This window comes from Alosa sapidissima, chromosome 20 (assembly GCF_018492685.1).
Source record: "Alosa sapidissima isolate fAloSap1 chromosome 20, fAloSap1.pri, whole genome shotgun sequence".
NCBI lineage: Eukaryota > Metazoa > Chordata > Actinopteri > Clupeiformes > Clupeidae > Alosa > Alosa sapidissima.
This window is the reverse complement of record NC_055976.1, coordinates 6,035,612-6,054,976: the sequence shown is the minus strand read 5'-3', so window position 1 is coordinate 6,054,976 and position 19,365 is coordinate 6,035,612.

The window sequence follows — 19,365 nt, the reverse complement described above, 5'->3', positions numbered from 1 at the left end:
AAAATGACACTGAATGTAAGGCACCTCACCAACAAGTGCGGGATACTCTTAAACATTTATGTGACTTATTTCTACTTCAGGGAATTTTATTTTTTATTAATATATTTTAATGATGCAACATTGTGCAAATTCAGTCTAGTGAATAATTCATTAATTGAGAACTAAAGCTACAGAGCATGGAATAACATCTTATCCAACTATTAATGGCAACTTATGTGATGAAAAATACCCATTTTGCATTTTTGGAGAGACATACAACACTGAGTGCTGACAAGAAAGAAACATTAAGGGAGCGGATCATAAGTCAGTGTTAATTCATAAACTCTTATTATTATTTCACAACATTAAGCAGATTCATCCTAAGAGGCACCACAGAGCATTGTACATTGCCCCACTGCTTTTAAAAGAGACGGGAAAATGCCATTAGGTTTGCCTTAGAGAGTTGACTTGGAGGTTTTTCTCATTTAGTAGCATGCAAACTGCTGCATAGTTATCACCTCAGGGATAATTGAATTGGTTTACTCATTAAGCATCACAAATTGCTTATATTGTAGATTAATGTTTCACAAGATGCAGAGCTAACACAGAGCATACTCATCTTGAAACATTTCATTTCAAAAGGTGTAAATGTAGCATGCAGATGTAGCATGTTAAAATGCTCTCACCATATGGAGTTGAGGACCATATTTTCAAACTATTTCCACATTTTGAGTCATAAGAATATGGACTATGAGCCGAACGATGACAGGAATTAGGCCATCCCTCCTATCTGAACAGCCACGACATGGTTCCAACAACAACAACACAAACTTGAATTGGCAAAGGGCTGTAACTCTTAAAAGTGAAAAGGTCAATACCATATTGTAAGGTAAAGTACTAAAGAAACTTTGAACCTGGTAAATAAATAATTTATCATCTATGATATTTAACAACAAATGAGATTAATGTATTTTTCAACACAGGCTGAATAGTAAACCCAATCCTTTGCACTGCATATAAAACACTGTAGAATCAATGATAAGGATATATTCACCCCGACGTGAAGAATATCACATAGATTTTTGGGGGAAAGCTGGCAGATGAGTGGTTAACACAAGGTTAAAAAGTATTAGGCTTCAGACTTACACTGTATTGCCATTCATCTGTCTACTAAAACTAAAACAAATAGTTATTCCTGAAATGTAATATTGTTCACCCCCTCTTTTCAGTTGCCATATTGCCATTTTATATTGATTGTATGTTTTTTTTTTAAATTTAAGTAGGCTCAGAAGTATGTTTGTTGCCTTCTATATAAGGTTGCAGTGTGCCAGGAATGTGTTGTTTTTGTACAATTGCATACCAAAACATTGATAGGGGTGGGTAGGAGTGTGATTCTGCTGTGGCAATATGTATGGCAACATTTTTTTCATCCTCTCTACTGACCTGCTATTGACATAATATCATATACAGTAGTGAGGAGTATTTTATTTTGTACAGGTGGAAAGAGATGAGCCAACAGACACACCATGATACTGCTAATGGATGTTTTGTTCTCACTTTTTCAATGTTGTAATGAGTGAATATCCATGAAGAATCAGTGTTTGTGAGTGGGTAAAACATGGCATGATGCTGCTGTATACTACACCATGGTCCCAATGTCTTACAGGGACCCTGATGAAATCTTGGGGTAACTTTCAACAGGCAACCCTTTACTGGTGCAAAAATATAACACTCTGACCTTGAAATTGACCAAATCCATCTTACCTCGCCTTCTTAGCAAGTACTATATTGTCTTGCACATCGGCTAGATATTCTGTGCTGATTGTGATTGATATATGGTGCCTCAATTTCCCTGCAGTACTATGCAAAATAAATACAATTGCTAAAAGACTAAAGACTGGATTGGATTCTCCATTAATGGGAGCATGAGCTTGTGTTACACAGTGTTTTATTTGCAGACACAAAAGATTATTCAAAGTCTCTCTAGTTTTACAATGAACCCTCTCCCCTGGCTACAAAGCAAAGTTTAGTTCACATCACATTGGTCCAGCAGTTCAGCAGGTTATCTTTACTCAAGCAAGATTTGCTAAGCTGGCTGTACATGGACGCATTCCCCTGCACTCATCTCTAACACTGTCGCAAAGGTGAGGCTTCCGACTTTCCCGCATTTATTCCTGACAGCCATCCTCAAACTCCATTTTTGGCGTGCACTTTACACAGACAGTCTCTTATCTGCTCTTATTTTATCTTGCCCCCTCCCCCAAAAAAAGACCTTGCTTGTGATTTGAATGCTTCAGTGAGAGAGGATCAGCTATGCTTTCCTGGTCACACATATCAAATGTCTCACACCAAGAGCCACAAGGACTCCCAGCATCTACTTTGGTCTCCAAATTAGGATAAACATGCTTCAGAAAGAGGCTTATTCTGTGGAAATATCCTTGAGCTGACAAAGCAAATAGAATTATTTGAAATACGTATGCTATGTATTATGTATATAAGAAGATATTTGCATTTACACTCTATTTCACCATATGAAACACAATATAGAGTGCCTAGCATGAGCAGAAACATGAAATACTTCATATATGAAATACATGGCAGTGATTAGTGTAAAAAAACACCTGGTGTGCAATTAATTTGTGCTATGCTATACACTTATATTCAAAGTAATGCAGGGGTGCCATGGCGATCATGAGTATAAATTAGAAATGCATACATTATAAAGAAAGTATAGTCTTAAAGACATTAATATCAGAAGCAGAACAACATTTCTATTTTAATATAATGCTAAGGTATTACAGATGGTTGCTTGTGTTGGTCTCATCTCATATGTCTCTCATTTGATCTCTTCCAACAATATTCCTTTAGAAGACTTTTGAAACTATACAGAGCTTTCAAACGTGCATGCTTTTAAATAGCCAACCGTAGGTGAATTTATATGACTTCTGATTTAAAAGAGGGATGGTTTATTTGAGTCATTACATTAATTTATGTTGGTTTATGTTGGATTAGTTCCACTATATCTTAATTTAAAAACAGAGTTTTGATTATTAAGAGTAACTTAAGCTCTTTTCCTTACATTGCCCTTGCCTTCTACGCCTTTATATTTCCTGCTTTTCAATTCATATGGGAACTCATTTAAGTGGGTCCAGTAATAAATGCCAGGCCATCAAGCTTGAATGAAATTTAGTCTGACCCTCCATATTTTCCTCAGTGCTTTGGTCAACTGTCCAAAACTGCCAGTGGATATATTTATTTTTTTATTTTGTGCAACACGTCCCCTGGGCCAAGGTCATCTGAATGACCGATTAGAGGGCACTTTTGGTAACACATTTAGCCTTTTATCTGTTGAAATCACTGCCTTAAGGCTGCAAATTGTGAAAACAGCTAGGGTCTCATTTCTAAAACCATTTGAGCATAATACGTATGAACCTTCCAAAGGCATTCCTCCGTTGATCTGACAGTTTGGAGATGAAGTGCACAAACAACCACAGAGAAATTTTTCGGACCCCCACGGTTCCGCGAATTGCAGACTTGCCTCTCCAAATACATCAGCAGTTTTTCATGCTTGCTATTTCCATAAACTGTTTTTTTTATCAACATAAACCATGTCGTAAAAGGGAGGAAAGGGTGCAACATTATGTCTGACCTTCAACATGCTGAAGTTAAACTAAGGTTATTTAGCAGATTAAATACATCAAGATCGAAAAAATCTTTACAATATCCCTGCAGCAATGTACTGTCACTACAGGTTACCTTATACACACCATGTTGTAAACATGTTTAAACAACATAAATATATTGTGAACATGGCATGACTATAGTATGCATAATAAACATACATACCCCAATAGGCCTATAGGTTTTGGTTTGGGTTAAGCACAGCAATGTGTGTACATAAGTGTATGCATTCAAAAAGTTGTAAAAGGTTCTCTAGCTGCCTTTTCTAAAAGTAATCATTTTGATGTATCCCATTTTAAATACACAATCATCAGCTATATCATGCAATTTATAGCCCTGTGCATGTTAATACACAGCACAAGCACTGAACAGGCATGTAACCAATCATCAGACCATACATTACCCCAAACAAGAGGCCTTAACAGGTCTTACTCAGAGACTTCAGCTGGACAACAGGGAGGTTTGGCTGGTGATTTATGCACTTACCCTAGCATCCCCTGTGCCTATGACACACAATGGATTTGTTTATCTTATCACTTTACATTTTGTTTTAACTGTCTGCTTGTCACCCAGGGGAGTTACGTGTTTCCATGTTAATAGCTGTCTGGGCCTAAGGGGGCTTAACGGCTCACATTTGGCACTAGTTTATCATTAGATACGCATTGCTCTGTAAAACACATGCTTCAGCAGGCAGGACAATTATATGGCCAGTTCATGCAAGTAGCTAATTAAACCATTTAAGTCTGTGCTTTGCTGCCATAAGACCGGTAATGGTAACTCCTCTTGGATGCAACGTTATGTTGTGAAGGCTCAAGAAAGCATCCAAGGAACTGTAAAATAGACTCTCTTAGCAATTAAACCCTTTAGATAAGGAAAATATTTCAGGACAAATGCACTTCAAAATGGCTTTGTTGAAATGCACATGGCAGAGGCTCTATAAAAGTTTCAAAAGTCAAGTTAAAGGTACTGGAATTGTTTATGGTCAGATATTTGCTCTGTCTTATACAGCGATTAAGTTGACCAGTGTCAGTCCAAGTCCAAAAGGCTTGGACTTTGTATCTCTTTTACACCAGAATGTTCAATCTACCAATCCAAATTCAGGTCAAGATATTTTTTCCAATTATTTTGTATACATTCAGTAAATAGTTACCTCATAATCAATGGCAAAATGGCTTGGCTCTTTAGGATGCTATATTCTATTATTCTTTCCTTACTCTGGCAGGGAGCCCTGTTCTAAAGTGAGCTGATTGTGGTGGTTGTATGGTTGTTCTGTCCTAGTATATTGGGACTATACCTTTTATCACAAAAACACACACACACACACACACACACACACACACACACACACACACACACACACAAAGAGTGAGTGAGAGACTTACAACAATACGTTTCCTCCAAAAGGCTCACAGCTTGACAGAAAGCATCCTTTCCCATGCTAAGGATCAAACTACATTGACTAAACTGACTTGTCAAGGTAGACACTTTTCTCCATCAGTCTAGAGCGACTGGGTGACTTGACAAGTTTTCTACATGACAGCAAGACATGGGCTTTGTTGTATTTTACTGCAAATACATGATGATATAAAAGCCAAGGAGTTGAAATGCAGTTGAAAGAAATTGCAGCTTTTGATATATTTAGAACTTGATGTAACAGGGCGGCAGTTCTTGGACATCACTGACCATTAAACAGGACATAGGGTTTATGTTTCAATTGTGCAGATCCAATAAAGTTCAGAACAGAAAAGCAACAGGACATTAGCAATGTGCTCACATTCTCTTAATCTCCTGTGATGGATTCAGGCCATGATTTTCATTTAGTCCAAAAGAGATAACCAAACTGTCAGCTATGTTGCAGTTTTTCTTTAATCTTTGCCTGGAGCCAATAATCAGTCTGCAACCCAAACACCTCTGTCAATTGTTAATCTTTTACTGAAGTCATTCAGATGCCGAACCTATCTGCTGTGTCAGTATAATCCACAACGACAGAGATAAAAACAGGATTAATAACTATCTGCATTGACCGTCCAAAAAAGTTGCTCTCTGAATTCAAGATCAATACTGTTTTACTGTGATGAATTTATATTATGTATGACATTTCTAACTTTTTGCAGTATGCAAATCATTCATTTATTCAATCATGGACAGAATGCTGGTTTACTATTAATGAGCAGATCATATTTTCAAATTTTAAATAGCAGTTTTTGTACACGTTTCTAGTGGAACCAAGGATATTACACATATTCTGTGCTTTATGATGCTGCTGTATGTAGGTTGAGATACACAGTCATATTGACTTTATCTGCTATCTGTAACTCTGACTAGACAAATGTGTCACAATCTGAATAATGTTACTAGAATGAGTGTTGACCAGGTTTAATTAAGCAATAAGCCCCGAGACACCGTAGGTTACACTGATTCTACAACAGCTAAGGGGCATTGTTAGGCACGACGCGCTAGCGGAGCCCCTTAGCTGTTGTAGAATCAGTGTAACCTACGGGCTCGAGTGGCTTATTGCTTTTCTAAAACTGTTACTATAAATACCTGGCAAAGTGTTATAAAGTAAAGGCACAGCAACTAGAACTATAACAAGTTATTCCTAGATAATCATTCTATATAAAGAAATATATTTCCTCTATCTGAATAGCCAAGCAACGTTGAGACGCAGCGACTTTAACTTTTGTAGTTGTAGTAGCGCAGTAATATAGAATGAAATGCGGTCAAGGTGTTTGTGTATGCTGCATTTTACGGCATCGAACGTGATTCAGCCAATCACAATCAAGGACCGGAACTATCAGTTTTAGAATAGGAATATAAACCATAGTTACAGTACATGGATAACTATGATTCTATTTTCCTGTCCTTGTCCTGATTACCAGGCGATACTTCAAACAGCTCCCCTTCACCACAACCAAGTGGGCGAGATGTTATCTTTATACAGAGGAACTGAGAATCAAGTGAAGTGGCTTTTAAACCCTACCTAGTTAAGTGGGAATGCACCAGGTGCTGTCAATTTGAAATCAATTTGAAATGCTTTTGAGGGCCAAGTAAAAAGTCACTGGAAATATTCTCTTTGAAAAGTTACAAGCCAGTTATTTGGCCTCACAATTCAACACATATCTGCAGTCAGAAGCCAACAGGTGTCCAATATGTGCTGTTGAATCACACAGTTCCAAAAGCTGAGCTTTCCTGTGCCATGACCACCGTGCAGGTTAGCTGTGTGGTACAGGAAATAGCATGCTGCTACGCTCACATTCCAAAAAAGAGTGGACTAGTAGCGCCAGTTGGACACTATCTAGATTGAAGAGAGGTTTGCACCATGGCCAAAGGCCACACCTCACAACAAAGGTGAAACTCCATTTGTCAAGCTGTCCTGTGACTATGAGCTTCTCACAAATGTATTGTGGTCTTCTTTGATTCATGCTACAGTATTTCTCAAAGTTTCATTAAAAACAGGTTTGTGGCTTTTGCAGTCTCGCAAACATATAAACAAACAAACTGACAAACTGCACCAAAAATGGCCACTTAAATCAGAGGACTAAAATTGATGAGATGAATTAAACTGTCATGCCCTTTGCACATTTCTGAGCACAAAGGCATTAGAATAAATACAACCAAGATTGACTTGAGGTCAGAACTGACAATCTCACCAGTAATTATATTAGCATGGCCTTCACATTTAAATGACAAAACTTAAACGCCTCCACACTTGCTATTTGCCTTCTATGAGATGTGTAGAATATAGGATATGCTGGGGCATGTTCAAACAACAGGAAGGCAACACCGCTTGATTAAAGTTTATCTTTCGGGGTGGTAAGTCTACCAGCATCCATTACTGCTTGTCAGATTGCAAATGGTCTTGAGGAAATTTATGCATGCTCACACACATATGGTCAAAGAGATGATTTACCCTACTCTGTGCAACTCTTGGAATCCTGTTTATCCTTAATCATTTGATCTCGCAGATGTTGGTAGACAGCAGTCTCAGTGCTCACCTGAAATCCAAGCTAAGACAAACGAGGTAATGGATAACATACAAATTGTTTCAGTTGACTACAGGTAGATGGATCATCTGATGTGGAGGTACAATTACACATGGTAGCTGAGGCAGAATGTCTCTAAGGATAATATTATTTCATTTATTCATTCTTTTTATTTATTTTACTTGGACTATTTATGGAAATGGATATTTAAAGTGGCCATGGTCCAGTGATGTAACAGGGACTGTGTTATGAATGAGCTCTAAGTAAATAGCCTTGTATGGGATAAATTTAAGTCTGAAAATACCAGCATAAAAGTGCTTCTGTAAAGCAGACGGCCTGCTTAAGAGTGTAAAACCTCTCTTAAGCTTCAAGGGAGAGGATTGGCTAGCAGGGCACTGTTTAAGCATTTACACTGACTTTGCATTCCAAGTTCAGCAAAGTGTTGGGCAAATATGAATTTGGAGATTTATGTGCCATCTCAAGTTGTTTCCTCGATGACCTCCTTTATCTTATACAAATACAGACTGATTTCTAATGAAGATGAACCACCTTTGAGCATGTTTTATTTGGTTGAATCTTCAGCATTTTATCATGACTGTTGTAGAGTAACGTGCGCTATGCATGCCCATTAAGTTAAATATCTGTTGTATGCTCATCATGTTACTAACAAAAACAACCCATTACAGCATATCCAGTAGTGTGAAGGGAACTCAACACTGTTAGGAATTCAACACTGAATGAATGGTTGTGACTTCATAGCATTGTAAAGCATGTCACACACTAACACAATAACGCAACCATTTTTTTGACACAATAACACGTGTCAAAAAAATCAAACTCCAGTCAAGCCACCAAAATGCCAGACAAAACACAACTCCCCCTCCTCATCCACGTCAATGCTACTTTACCTTATTTTCTTATGTGTCAACAACGGAGTTGTGAGAAGACAAAGCCTTGCACCCAAACAGCACTACAGCGAGTGAAGGTGAGAATAGAAAAGCAAGAAAGAGCAAATGTCTTAAGCATTCTTGATGCCTTTCACTTGGTTCTGAGAAAATTGCAGCACAGCATCGCACTGTAGATCGCAGAGTATGCATGGGACACAACTAATGCACTTTTCAGAATTTAAATCAGCCCATGAATATGGAATCTTTTGAATTTCTGTTTTGTCGGGCAGCTTGTCACTCACACCACTAGCATCTACCTAAAATATGATAAATGTGATGTCAGCTCCCTGACAGTGATTCACAATGCTGACCTCCTTTCTGTGTTCCACATGTTTGAACGTTTCCAATCCACTGCCCCGAGACAGACACATGCCTTGACAAGGGAATATGGTGTATGTATTCAGAGATTGTACTGTTGACATGCTTTTAAGGTGTTGCCTTGACAAAGACTGGTGTGTGTTTTTTTGTTTTGTTTTATTTATTTTGTGTCTCTGTAAGACAACATTATTTGTTGTGCTTAAAATAGTGTAATAATGAGAGTAACTTAAGTGCCATGAATGAGAGTGTTCAAATAGGATATTTTAGTATTCTTTGTGGACAAGAATTCTAATAACAAACTGAATTCAATGTCATATATGCTGCAGCATTAAAATACAAATGTGAAATACAAATAACAATCCAGAGCATTCTGTTTATGCACATATGCTGAAAATACACATATATTAACAAAAGTGTACATTTATACAGCCTACAGAGAAACCAGAATATGTCTATGGTGCTACCCAAGACTAGCTAAAAAAGGAAAAATACAATTATTGTACCTACAATAGCACATTGTCTGCCTCTCTGTCAGTGTAAGCATGCCTATGAGCTACTGTTACACAAGAGGAACAGAGATCTGCACACCATTTAGCTAAGGCTAAGGGAGAGCCAAGAGCTCAAAACATCTCACAAATAAAAAGATTATGAATGGGAGCTAAATTGTGTGCAGATCTCCTTTCCTCTCGTCATACTTTCATGCAGGATCCTGCACCCATCTGACTGGCCTGGGAGGTGTGTGGCCTTACACTTGGACTTCAATGAGCGATACACACCTTCAATAATAACCCATAGGACCCTATCGCGACAGTCTAAATTGCATGGTCAATAGTCAAAAGCTTATTTAAATTTGGGAGTGTTTTCATTATCAAACGTCGGGCGGATGGCACGACAAGGCGCGTCTAGATTTCTTTAACAGTCATGGGTGTGTTTTGGGTGTAACATCATTTAAACCAATGAGAATGACATCCGTCATTCCCTTTATCAGTGCGCAGCCAACTTCAAAGAATACATCGGTATTTTAATAGTCAACAGCGCATTTGAAAGGATCTGCTTGCGATACCATATGAAAAGTTATTCCACTAAACCATGATTTACTAAAACCTAACATAATATAGCCTACAGTACACACATTTTGCACTCGTCTATTATTTGAAGTCATTTGCAAAGTGAAACTAACTTCACTGTGGTGTCAGTCAACGACAAAACAGTAAATACACTGGTAATTACTGTTACAACCACCCGGCTCGTTCTGGGTGATTTTAAAGCAACACCAAAGAGTTTTTTGTACCTTAAAATAATGTTTCCAAAATCGTTTCAGTGGTTCATCAACTCATAACAGGGTGAACGGCACTTCCTGCATTCGCAGAAAATAACGAGTTTTCCGCCATTCGCCAGTGCGAAAATATCATAATCAAAGGGATCATAGTCTTTCATTCAGTGCCGGCGCTCCGCACACGCACATCACGCACTGCGCGTAGGGCACCAAGTGCCTAGGGGGGCACCAAAAAATCTTGGTCGTGAAAAATCATCACAATAGGCTACTAGTATAAATAACAAATAAAATATGTCTAAAGCATGTTAATATGCAAAAGCAATACAAATGTAATAGGCCTAGACTAAATTAGTCGAGAAAAAGGTGAATCTCCTGTGCGGCCCTCTCTCTCCCTCTGGGGCCCCCCTCCCCCACCTCCCAGTGGTCTATTCGATTACGCCTCAATCTTTAGGCAGACACCTTTGACATGGCCTCAAGAGTCGGGGGAGGAAAAAAGGAAAAAGAAGAGACAGCCAGATATGGATGATACTCGCAGTGGTCTATTCGATTACGCTTGCAGGTAAGACAATGTTTTAAATAAAAAAAATAAAAAAATGTTACTTTTGTAGCTCTTGTGTATGCATGTCTATGCTTTAAACTTTGTAACGTAAGCTCAGCCATGTTCATGTTCAAGTGTTACGTTGATTGATGCTGGCTAGCTAGTTATTTTACGTTGTGGATATGGATATGGATTATGGGTTATTGAATGCAATTCCACTCTCGGCTGTTTTCTGTTAACGTTAGCAATCGGTGCATAAGACTAGCAATCCTTCCTCAGGTTGCTAGCTAGCAATGGTATTTCTGATTATGCTTAAACTGGGCTTGCTATTTCTTTTAGCCATCAGATATAGTCAGATAACGTTAGCCTATTAGCCTAGTTTGCTTTGCATTTCAGGACGCTTTTTAGGCGTTTGTTATCAATTATGATCAAACGATCTGATTGTGTAGTGAAAAAGTAACGCTACAAGTGACACTTTCATAACGTAGGTCTAGATGAGTGGGAAACGGCTCTTCTTAAGGTGAACTTCGGAAAAACCCTGTAACTGAACGTGATGTGACTTTGCCAAATTAGACAGCTTTAGATAAGTTTAGTTGTTGTTCTATGTGGTTATTTTCAAGAGGTTCATAGAGGGCGACATGTGTTGGTGGAACTGCAATTAGAACAATCTCAGTGTTTGTAGATTTCCATATTCACAGAGTTGTCAAATTATGTACATAATTATTGTGCCTAGACCTAGAAGGTAAAATAGAGTTTTGAATTTTACATTTTCACATAGTGTCACATGTGACACATAGGCCTATATAAACCTAAAAGACTAGCCTAATGTGTGCAATATCTTTGTATGATGGTTCAATCAAAAATGCATTTCAGTAGAATCCCTGAATGTTTTGTCTTGTATTTCTGAATGCAGGGTCAATGCTAAGATACATGCAAGAAACAACTCAAGGCCAGGAGGAAGAATTTACCATCAGTTCTAGTCCACAACACCAGCCACCAATCAGCTCTGCAGACTCTGCAACAGCACTCAGCCCTGACCAACAATCATCAAATAGCCCAGGTACAGATACAAGTCGACACACAACCGCATCTGCTTCTGAAGGCAGAGTGAGTCCTGTTACTGAGGGGCCATCAGCAAGTGACACTGCAGAGACATATCTGCCCCCTCCAACTGATCCTGCTCTATGGTCAGCTCACATTTTAGAGGCTGATGTGTGGAAATTGTGCGGAGAGGGCCTTTTAAAGTCAGCTCTGATTTTGGAAATAAAGAGAACCTAAGAAATTCTGAATGGTTGTTATTCCTTTGGTGGTGGTTGGGGGTGGGGGGGGCACCACCAAGCATTTGTGCTTAGGGCACCCAAATGGCTAGCGCCGGCCCTGCTTTCATTGAAGGATTCAGTTAGATTCAGCCATGGCTACAGTTCCATACAAGAAAGAGGTGAGAAATAAGCCAACATGTAGTTGATGATGTACTGTAGGTGATCAGTAGATGATAGATACTGGGTGTGGTGGAGCAGCAAGTATGTTGTCGTCTAACGATCGGGCCATTCTATGTCGATGTGAATATGTATATGAACGTGGACATGAATATAATTGCATAGAGTATTATCATTCAGTTGCTGCTTCAGATGCAGTAGCTCCATATATCCCCCAAGGAAGATGTATAACAAATGATATAAAACCTCTGGCTCTGAATGACCTGTCAGAAAACTGGCCAGGTTAGTCATGCATATCTCTGTTCAAGGTTAACATGAGGAAAGTTAAGCCAGCTCTCTTGAGCAAAGTTTTTGCAAAAAGTAAGAACCATGACGAGAGGCTACAAAAAGATAAAAATGTGGTCGCCAAGGATACCACTGCCAGTTCTTGGGTGCAAGGTCTATTGTTGCATATCACTACCGAAAGAGGCACAAAATAAACAGTGTTTAACAATGAATGGAAAAAGTAAATACAAATGAATTATTCCTTAACTCCCCCATCCATTACAGTAAAATGTACATTATACAGGCCTAGAGTGAGTGCACATCCTAAAATAAAAGGCACAAGGCCTCTAGCAGCTCTGATTCCCCTCACTCAGACTTGGTCTCAGGTCAAAAAGAGCAAGAGCCATTAAATATTCTCTACCCATTGGTAGCCCAATAATTAGAATCATTCCACATCCTGTGAACTTAGAGTGACCTGTTTTTGCAGGAGAACCAAGGCTGTAGGTTGTACTTGGGATATGTCCAATCCAATTCACTGGATGGAAAGTGACAGAAGCATAAAAGCTCATGGAGCCATGCTGCAGATTCTGAACACGTAATTAGGCCTGTCCCAGGAGAGATTGTGGTGAGTCTGCTTATTTCAACGGTGCATTAGCGACGACATTCATCTTAAAGCCTGGTGTGCTGAGGTGAACTTTTATATATTACACCACTCCACATATATATTTATTTGTTTATTTTGCAACATGAGTCTAAGTAGGGTTTTGGGGCAGTTACGGATTGTACAAATCTCCTGACAGACAGCTAGAAATAGTAGCAGAATGAACACAATTACCAGACTTCGAGGGCACCTCCCTGACCTAATAAATAAATAAGTAAATAAAATAAATAAATTAGATGCAAATTACATAGCATGGCAGATTGATTGAGTTAAATTAAAATATTGGCACCAGCTCAGCACCAAACTTACATCAAGAGATATGGCTCCTTGAAAAGCAATCAAATAGTAATTGTTCCACTCTTTGCACACATACAGAATCAGATTAGTATGACAGCTACAATGATTATGTATTCATTAATTTCTTTGTTAAAACCATCTGTTTAATTAACAAAAGATGGGTTTGATCATCGTCACCATCAACCATCCAAAACTACCTGTCTAAATAAATATATTACAAACAATTACTTGCATTCATTTTTATTTGTGTACACACATATTGTGCCATAATCCTTGAAAAATAATGGAGACACCATTAAACTGGTTATTTTGACCATCTGTGCTTCTTAAAAATCAAAGCTAATTTATTCAAGCAGGCAAGAATGTAATAGCTTTTGACATGAGATGTGAGGGGCCATTCCTAATGGAACTTTGTTTTGCCCAGGAGAACACTACCTTACGGTGATGTATATTTGAAAATTAAGGTTGAAGAGGAGTTAATTCACAAATTGCCACATTCTCATTCCAGACTGTCATATAGTAATTTTCTACCTGACAAAGGCCGAGGTTACCCACAGAGTATACATCACTATAATGCATATATGGTGAGCAGTAAGAACTACACTCAGTGTGTTAAAGGTATCTCTTTTCAGCGACTCAGTGTAGGGTTGAATTGAAAAGGACTTAATTTAACAGAATACTTTGATGACTCAGAAATCACAGAACCAAAACTGAATGTTTAGGTTAGCATAGTGGACACTCCTGCAGGACTCATCAGGGTGGATTTCACTGGGCTTCTGAATTCAATTAAAACTGTCAGTTAGAAAACTTAAAGTCTGACAACACTGACAAAAGTCCTCATTCAAACAGATCACCAAACAGATTTCAGGCTTATAAGGTACATTTTTGAAAACTTAACGTTTCTTTCAATAAACCCCTTGTGGCTTGTGCAAGACAGTGATTGCAGGTACTGCCATGGCAACACTCAACTACAATTGGTATTGTGTGTTCACTACACTTAGCTTGAGTTATTATAAATAGCAGTATGTTCACATCATCTGTCAGTCTAAGTTAAGTTTGTATATGCAGTACAGTTTCTGTAGTTATTTATACACATTCCTGAAGTCCCTGCCTGTTATTGATGTCATTTAGTTATTGATAATGCTTGAGAGTATCTTTTGAAGATGGATCTGTCAAGGTTCACATGCATGCAAGGTTCACATCCATGCACTGCAAATTACAGCTTTTTACTGCTGTTTGGGATAGATTCATGAACAACATGAAGTGGGGGTGCCTTCTTCATATACCTTTTTTTTTTGGAGAAACGTGTTCTGGTGCAGTTATTAATCTCCACAGGGCTCGGCCTGCACATATCTTAGCTAGCATACATTCCACAGCTGCTTGCAGCTATGATTGCCTCCTGTGCTCCTACCAGCAACAAACATGGCCTTGTGGGAGATACCTGGCATCCCTCCTTGTTCCATTTGCTCAACAGAATTTCCCAGAAGGCCGCAGGGGGGTTGGGTATAGGTCGCCATGCAGAGAACAGGTGTCCCCTCACTCCCCTGAGCTCTGGGGGAAGGGGGGGGGGGCGGGTTGTTCTTGAGTAATTGCTTGTCCAGAACAGTGAGGAGGTAATATTAAATGGTACGGGACAGATTTTTTTCTCTGAATGGCGTTAGGTCCTACTGTATCACCAGGGAGGTGTCTTTTGGCAGGCAGATGTCGTGTTCAGTCCTTAGTGCTATCGTTGAGGCTTTGTGACACAGTGGGAGATGGGAGGGAGGGGGATTGGCGATGACGAATTGGCTACAGCTAAGGTTGACAGAAATCACATTGAGGAAGCTGACACCAAATTTATGGAAGACTGAATACTGGCCATTTTTTTGGAATGTCTTTGTTTTCTTTTATCTCCCAGTTTTCATAAGTTGCACTATTACCTTCTACATTCCACATCTGTTTGAAATGATAAGACTGGGATGTGTGTCTACACTTAGACAAAGAAAATTGCAAACTATTCTGGCAATGTCTCGTTTCAAAACTTCATTTTTGTCAATTTTAATCACATTATGAACATGAAATGTGTGCTATTTTGCATGCTAAAATCAGTAAACACATGTACGTAATCCAAAGTAAATGGGAAAATGATTAGTTGTAATTTTCCTGTATGTCCTGCTGGTGACCTCACTGAGAAGTACCTGTTAAGATGCTCTTAGCCAGTAACGAGTACTCTGGATCACTCATAGATCTACAAGTGTTTTCACAACATTCTTAAGCAATGATGGTTTCAGGAAACAGTCGGCAAATCTTAAGACGTTCATCAGAGGGACCACGTTTTTAAGCTTACGATGCTTTCGGGAAACAAGTCCCATGTCTAGAATAGACTTTCTAAAATTCCATGACCTGCGAGAACCCTGAAATTAAATGTTTATTTGTCAAATATGGTCTTTTTTTTTTTTTTTAAAAAGTATGATCACAAAACATGAAAAAAGTGAACATCACTTAAAAAAACAGAAGCTAAGAAAGAGGGACAAGGCTGTTACTAAATCTTAACACTGTTACCTTTATGTGCTATAAATGAACAGGCTGCTTTTAGCGGTTGTCTAGACGGTCTCCTGCTTTGACACTAATACTAATCCACAGTGTTTGGAAAATTCCACTTTTTGCCCATAGAACAGCAAAGAAACTTCCAGTGTTATCGTAACTTCAAGTCAAGGTGAGGGCGTTTTTCACTTTATAAGTATGTCAAAGTACTAAGGTAATAATCCTTCATTGTGCCAGTATCCTTGCCAGTTATTTTTTTCTAATTCCTTAGAAGAAGAAAAAACCAGCCCACTGAACTCTGCATTTCATGTCAGTATTACCTCTAAGAATAATTTTGCACAACACGTATCAGTTGTGTTCCACAACGATAAAACAATTTACTCCAAATATAAAGAACGCACATATTGTCAGGAGTGTACTATTCAGGAATATTGCCGTGTGAGCCAGTGGGAACGCGTATCAGTTATGCACACACACTCTGTCAAGGAGCTCCCTGCATCTGGAGCCATTTTTAATATGCTTCAGTCTGCACAATCTCCAAAGAGTCCATCTCTCTACCAGAAGTGATGAATAAATGAGAGAGTCTGACAGAGCAGCCATAGTGAAGATCAAAAGAGTGGGAGATAATTAACAGAGGACTAATTGGTACCCACCCTGAGTTTTCATCAGATATGAAAAAGACTGAAGCTTTGCTTTATATTAATTGGAGGAGAATATGCATGAAGTATGTTCTGAAGTGATATTCCATGAATTTGAGCATAGTCCCATACCAAAGAACCTGAAAAGATGTCGAAGGGATATTTAAGATACACATCCTGTTAATTTGAACTGAATCTGAACTTTGAGCTGAAACTTTGGGAGAAAATAAATACCAAACAGCAATCTCCAGAATGTTTTTAGGCTAAAGACAGTGCATGTCCACAAAAAGCCCAAATAAAGCCAATTAAAGGCATAAGTAGGTGTTTAAATTTGTACAGCCTTTCACCACAACTTAATGTTAGTTATAGAAATCCAACATATCTACTTACTTACACATCAGAAACATTGAGAAAAACAAACTCGCTTCATTGTTCTGTAAAATCCTTTAAGCGGGTAACAGGACATGGAGATTTTTTTAATTTTTTTATACATATCCTCAAAGTCCACTGATGACCTGAAAGTTATAGTCATTTGCACATCAGTGTCCTCAGGTGAAAAATAATTAGTACTAATTAACTGGTCTTTTGAAATGATTGTGTAATGATAGGTGATAATGAAAAGAATTAACATTCATTTGTGGTTCTGTAATTTCCAATAGAAAATATGCCTTGACTATTGTGAATTAGAGGTCTGCACTCCCGCGGTAGACCCGCGGGACCCACGTGTCCCGAAGCAAAAGAGTGCGGATAGGGACAACTTTTGACTAACTTTTGACAACTAAGCTCTTTGCGGGACCGAGCGGGATGAGAGAGGTGCGTTCGCGGGTGAGGGACAAACTGATGATTCACTGCACTCCCGCAAATTAAATATGTGCATAAAATTAAATATGGAAATGATTAAAGTAGTATTCATAACTATAGTTCAGCTGGATGTTCTGTTAGGCAGCATTAAAAAAACGGGGTTTAAGCATAACTGACGGATAGCAGGCCTATAGCCTATATTGTCGTTTACGTGGGTTCAATTTGCTCCTTTCGTGAGACAGAAAGAAAAGCTGAATAGGCTATCCCTCCTGCATGCGGGCTTTAGCGGGCGGGAGCGGGACATCATGTTACAGATGCGGGTGGGAGCGGGACTAAAAATGACACATTAATGCGGGAGCGGGACAGAATATTGCGGGAGCGGGCGGGCGCAGGACTGTAAAATCAGTCCCGTGCAGACATCTATTGTGAATGCATTCACAGAGTGTTACTAATAACCTTGCAAGTACAAAAGATTATTGTTTACAAATGGTAAAGAAGCCTTCAACATTTTCTTTATTCTACATTTAATTCCCGAGTTATTTCTTTTAAGTCAACACATTAATCAGCTCCCAGGAGAAAGTTTCAGTTCAATTTGAATTGAAGTGTAATATTGTGCAGATTATTTGAGCAGAAGTGGAACCTATGTGGTACCCTCTGACAGTGAGTTATTCCGCTGCAGGTACACACAAGCACAGCATTACATGCTTACAATCCCCCCAGGGACCATAGCCTCTATAAATAAAAGGCCTAACAATACACATTGAAATCCCCAGGAGCACAGATGTCTTGAATCTGTGTTTAAAAGCTCAGCTCTACTTGCATCTTATTTATTTATGTTTTGATTTGTGTTTTGTCCCCCCTCCCCCTCTGTGTATTGATGTATTCATTCTAAATTGTACAATTTGTGTGTGTTTTGGGGGGTGCTGGACAATAAATAAACATAAAACAACTTTTTAATGCATCCATATCAGTGATCCTGACATCTGAAATGAAGGGGAGAACGTCTGATGGACCATTAAATGGGACTTCCCTGTTGCTATGGCACTTTGATTCTGTGGTTGTTCAGGTATAATACACAACAGAATCAGAGATGCCAACAAGTATGCATGCTGTAATAGTTTAAGCTATGAAAGTGAGAGGGTGGTGTTATTTCCTGTGCATTGCCACAACTGTTCACACCCCAAATATATCTGCTCAAAAGCAACATAGCAACCTGAGGGAATGGATACGCCAGGCACCAAGTATCACTGTGCCACATTCATCCTCCCATGAGCAACAATCCCTCTTATTACTTGCTCTGCTCTGCTCTCTGTGGGTGAGATGGCTTCTACCATTTCTTTTCACACATTTCAGGTCAGGTTGTTTGTGGTGCAGTTGGGGGAAAACGTTGCTGCCATTGTACATGTACTAATAGAGGTCATGATGGAAATATACTGAGTATACAGCCAACACCTGGCCATGGGTCCAACTTCTCCCCACCCTAGCAAACTCGTTTATGTGGTAGAGACCATGGGACATATCAGTTTCACAGGTAAGTTAAAATATGCGGTGAATACACTGATGTCTCGAGACTGCAAACACGCAAATGATTTATCTTGCTGTCTATTGTTTACTTGCTATCAAGACCATGCACTTTGCAATTCTGTGGTCTGGGAGGGACCACCACCCCACAAAAATATAAGAAACGCTCTCTCAGCACAACACTGCCAACCATATCACCAAGAGACACCAGTTAGCATGCTAGCTGAGGGGCAAGGTTTCAGCATGCCTGAGGGCAAGGTTTCTGCATGCGTTTTAGATAGACCTGTATACCAGTAACTAGTCGGCATTATCATCAGACAAAGTAGAGGAACTGTTTGTTTCTATTCCCACACCAACATTACTGCAGTAGCTCTGTGTCAAGTTTATTATAACATGCCATGTAGATGTCATATTACTGCTTCATTTATCTGTCCCATACATAGTTGATCAACTAAAATATGCCATTGTGCCAGGGTGGCAATTCTTATTGACGGAACACAAT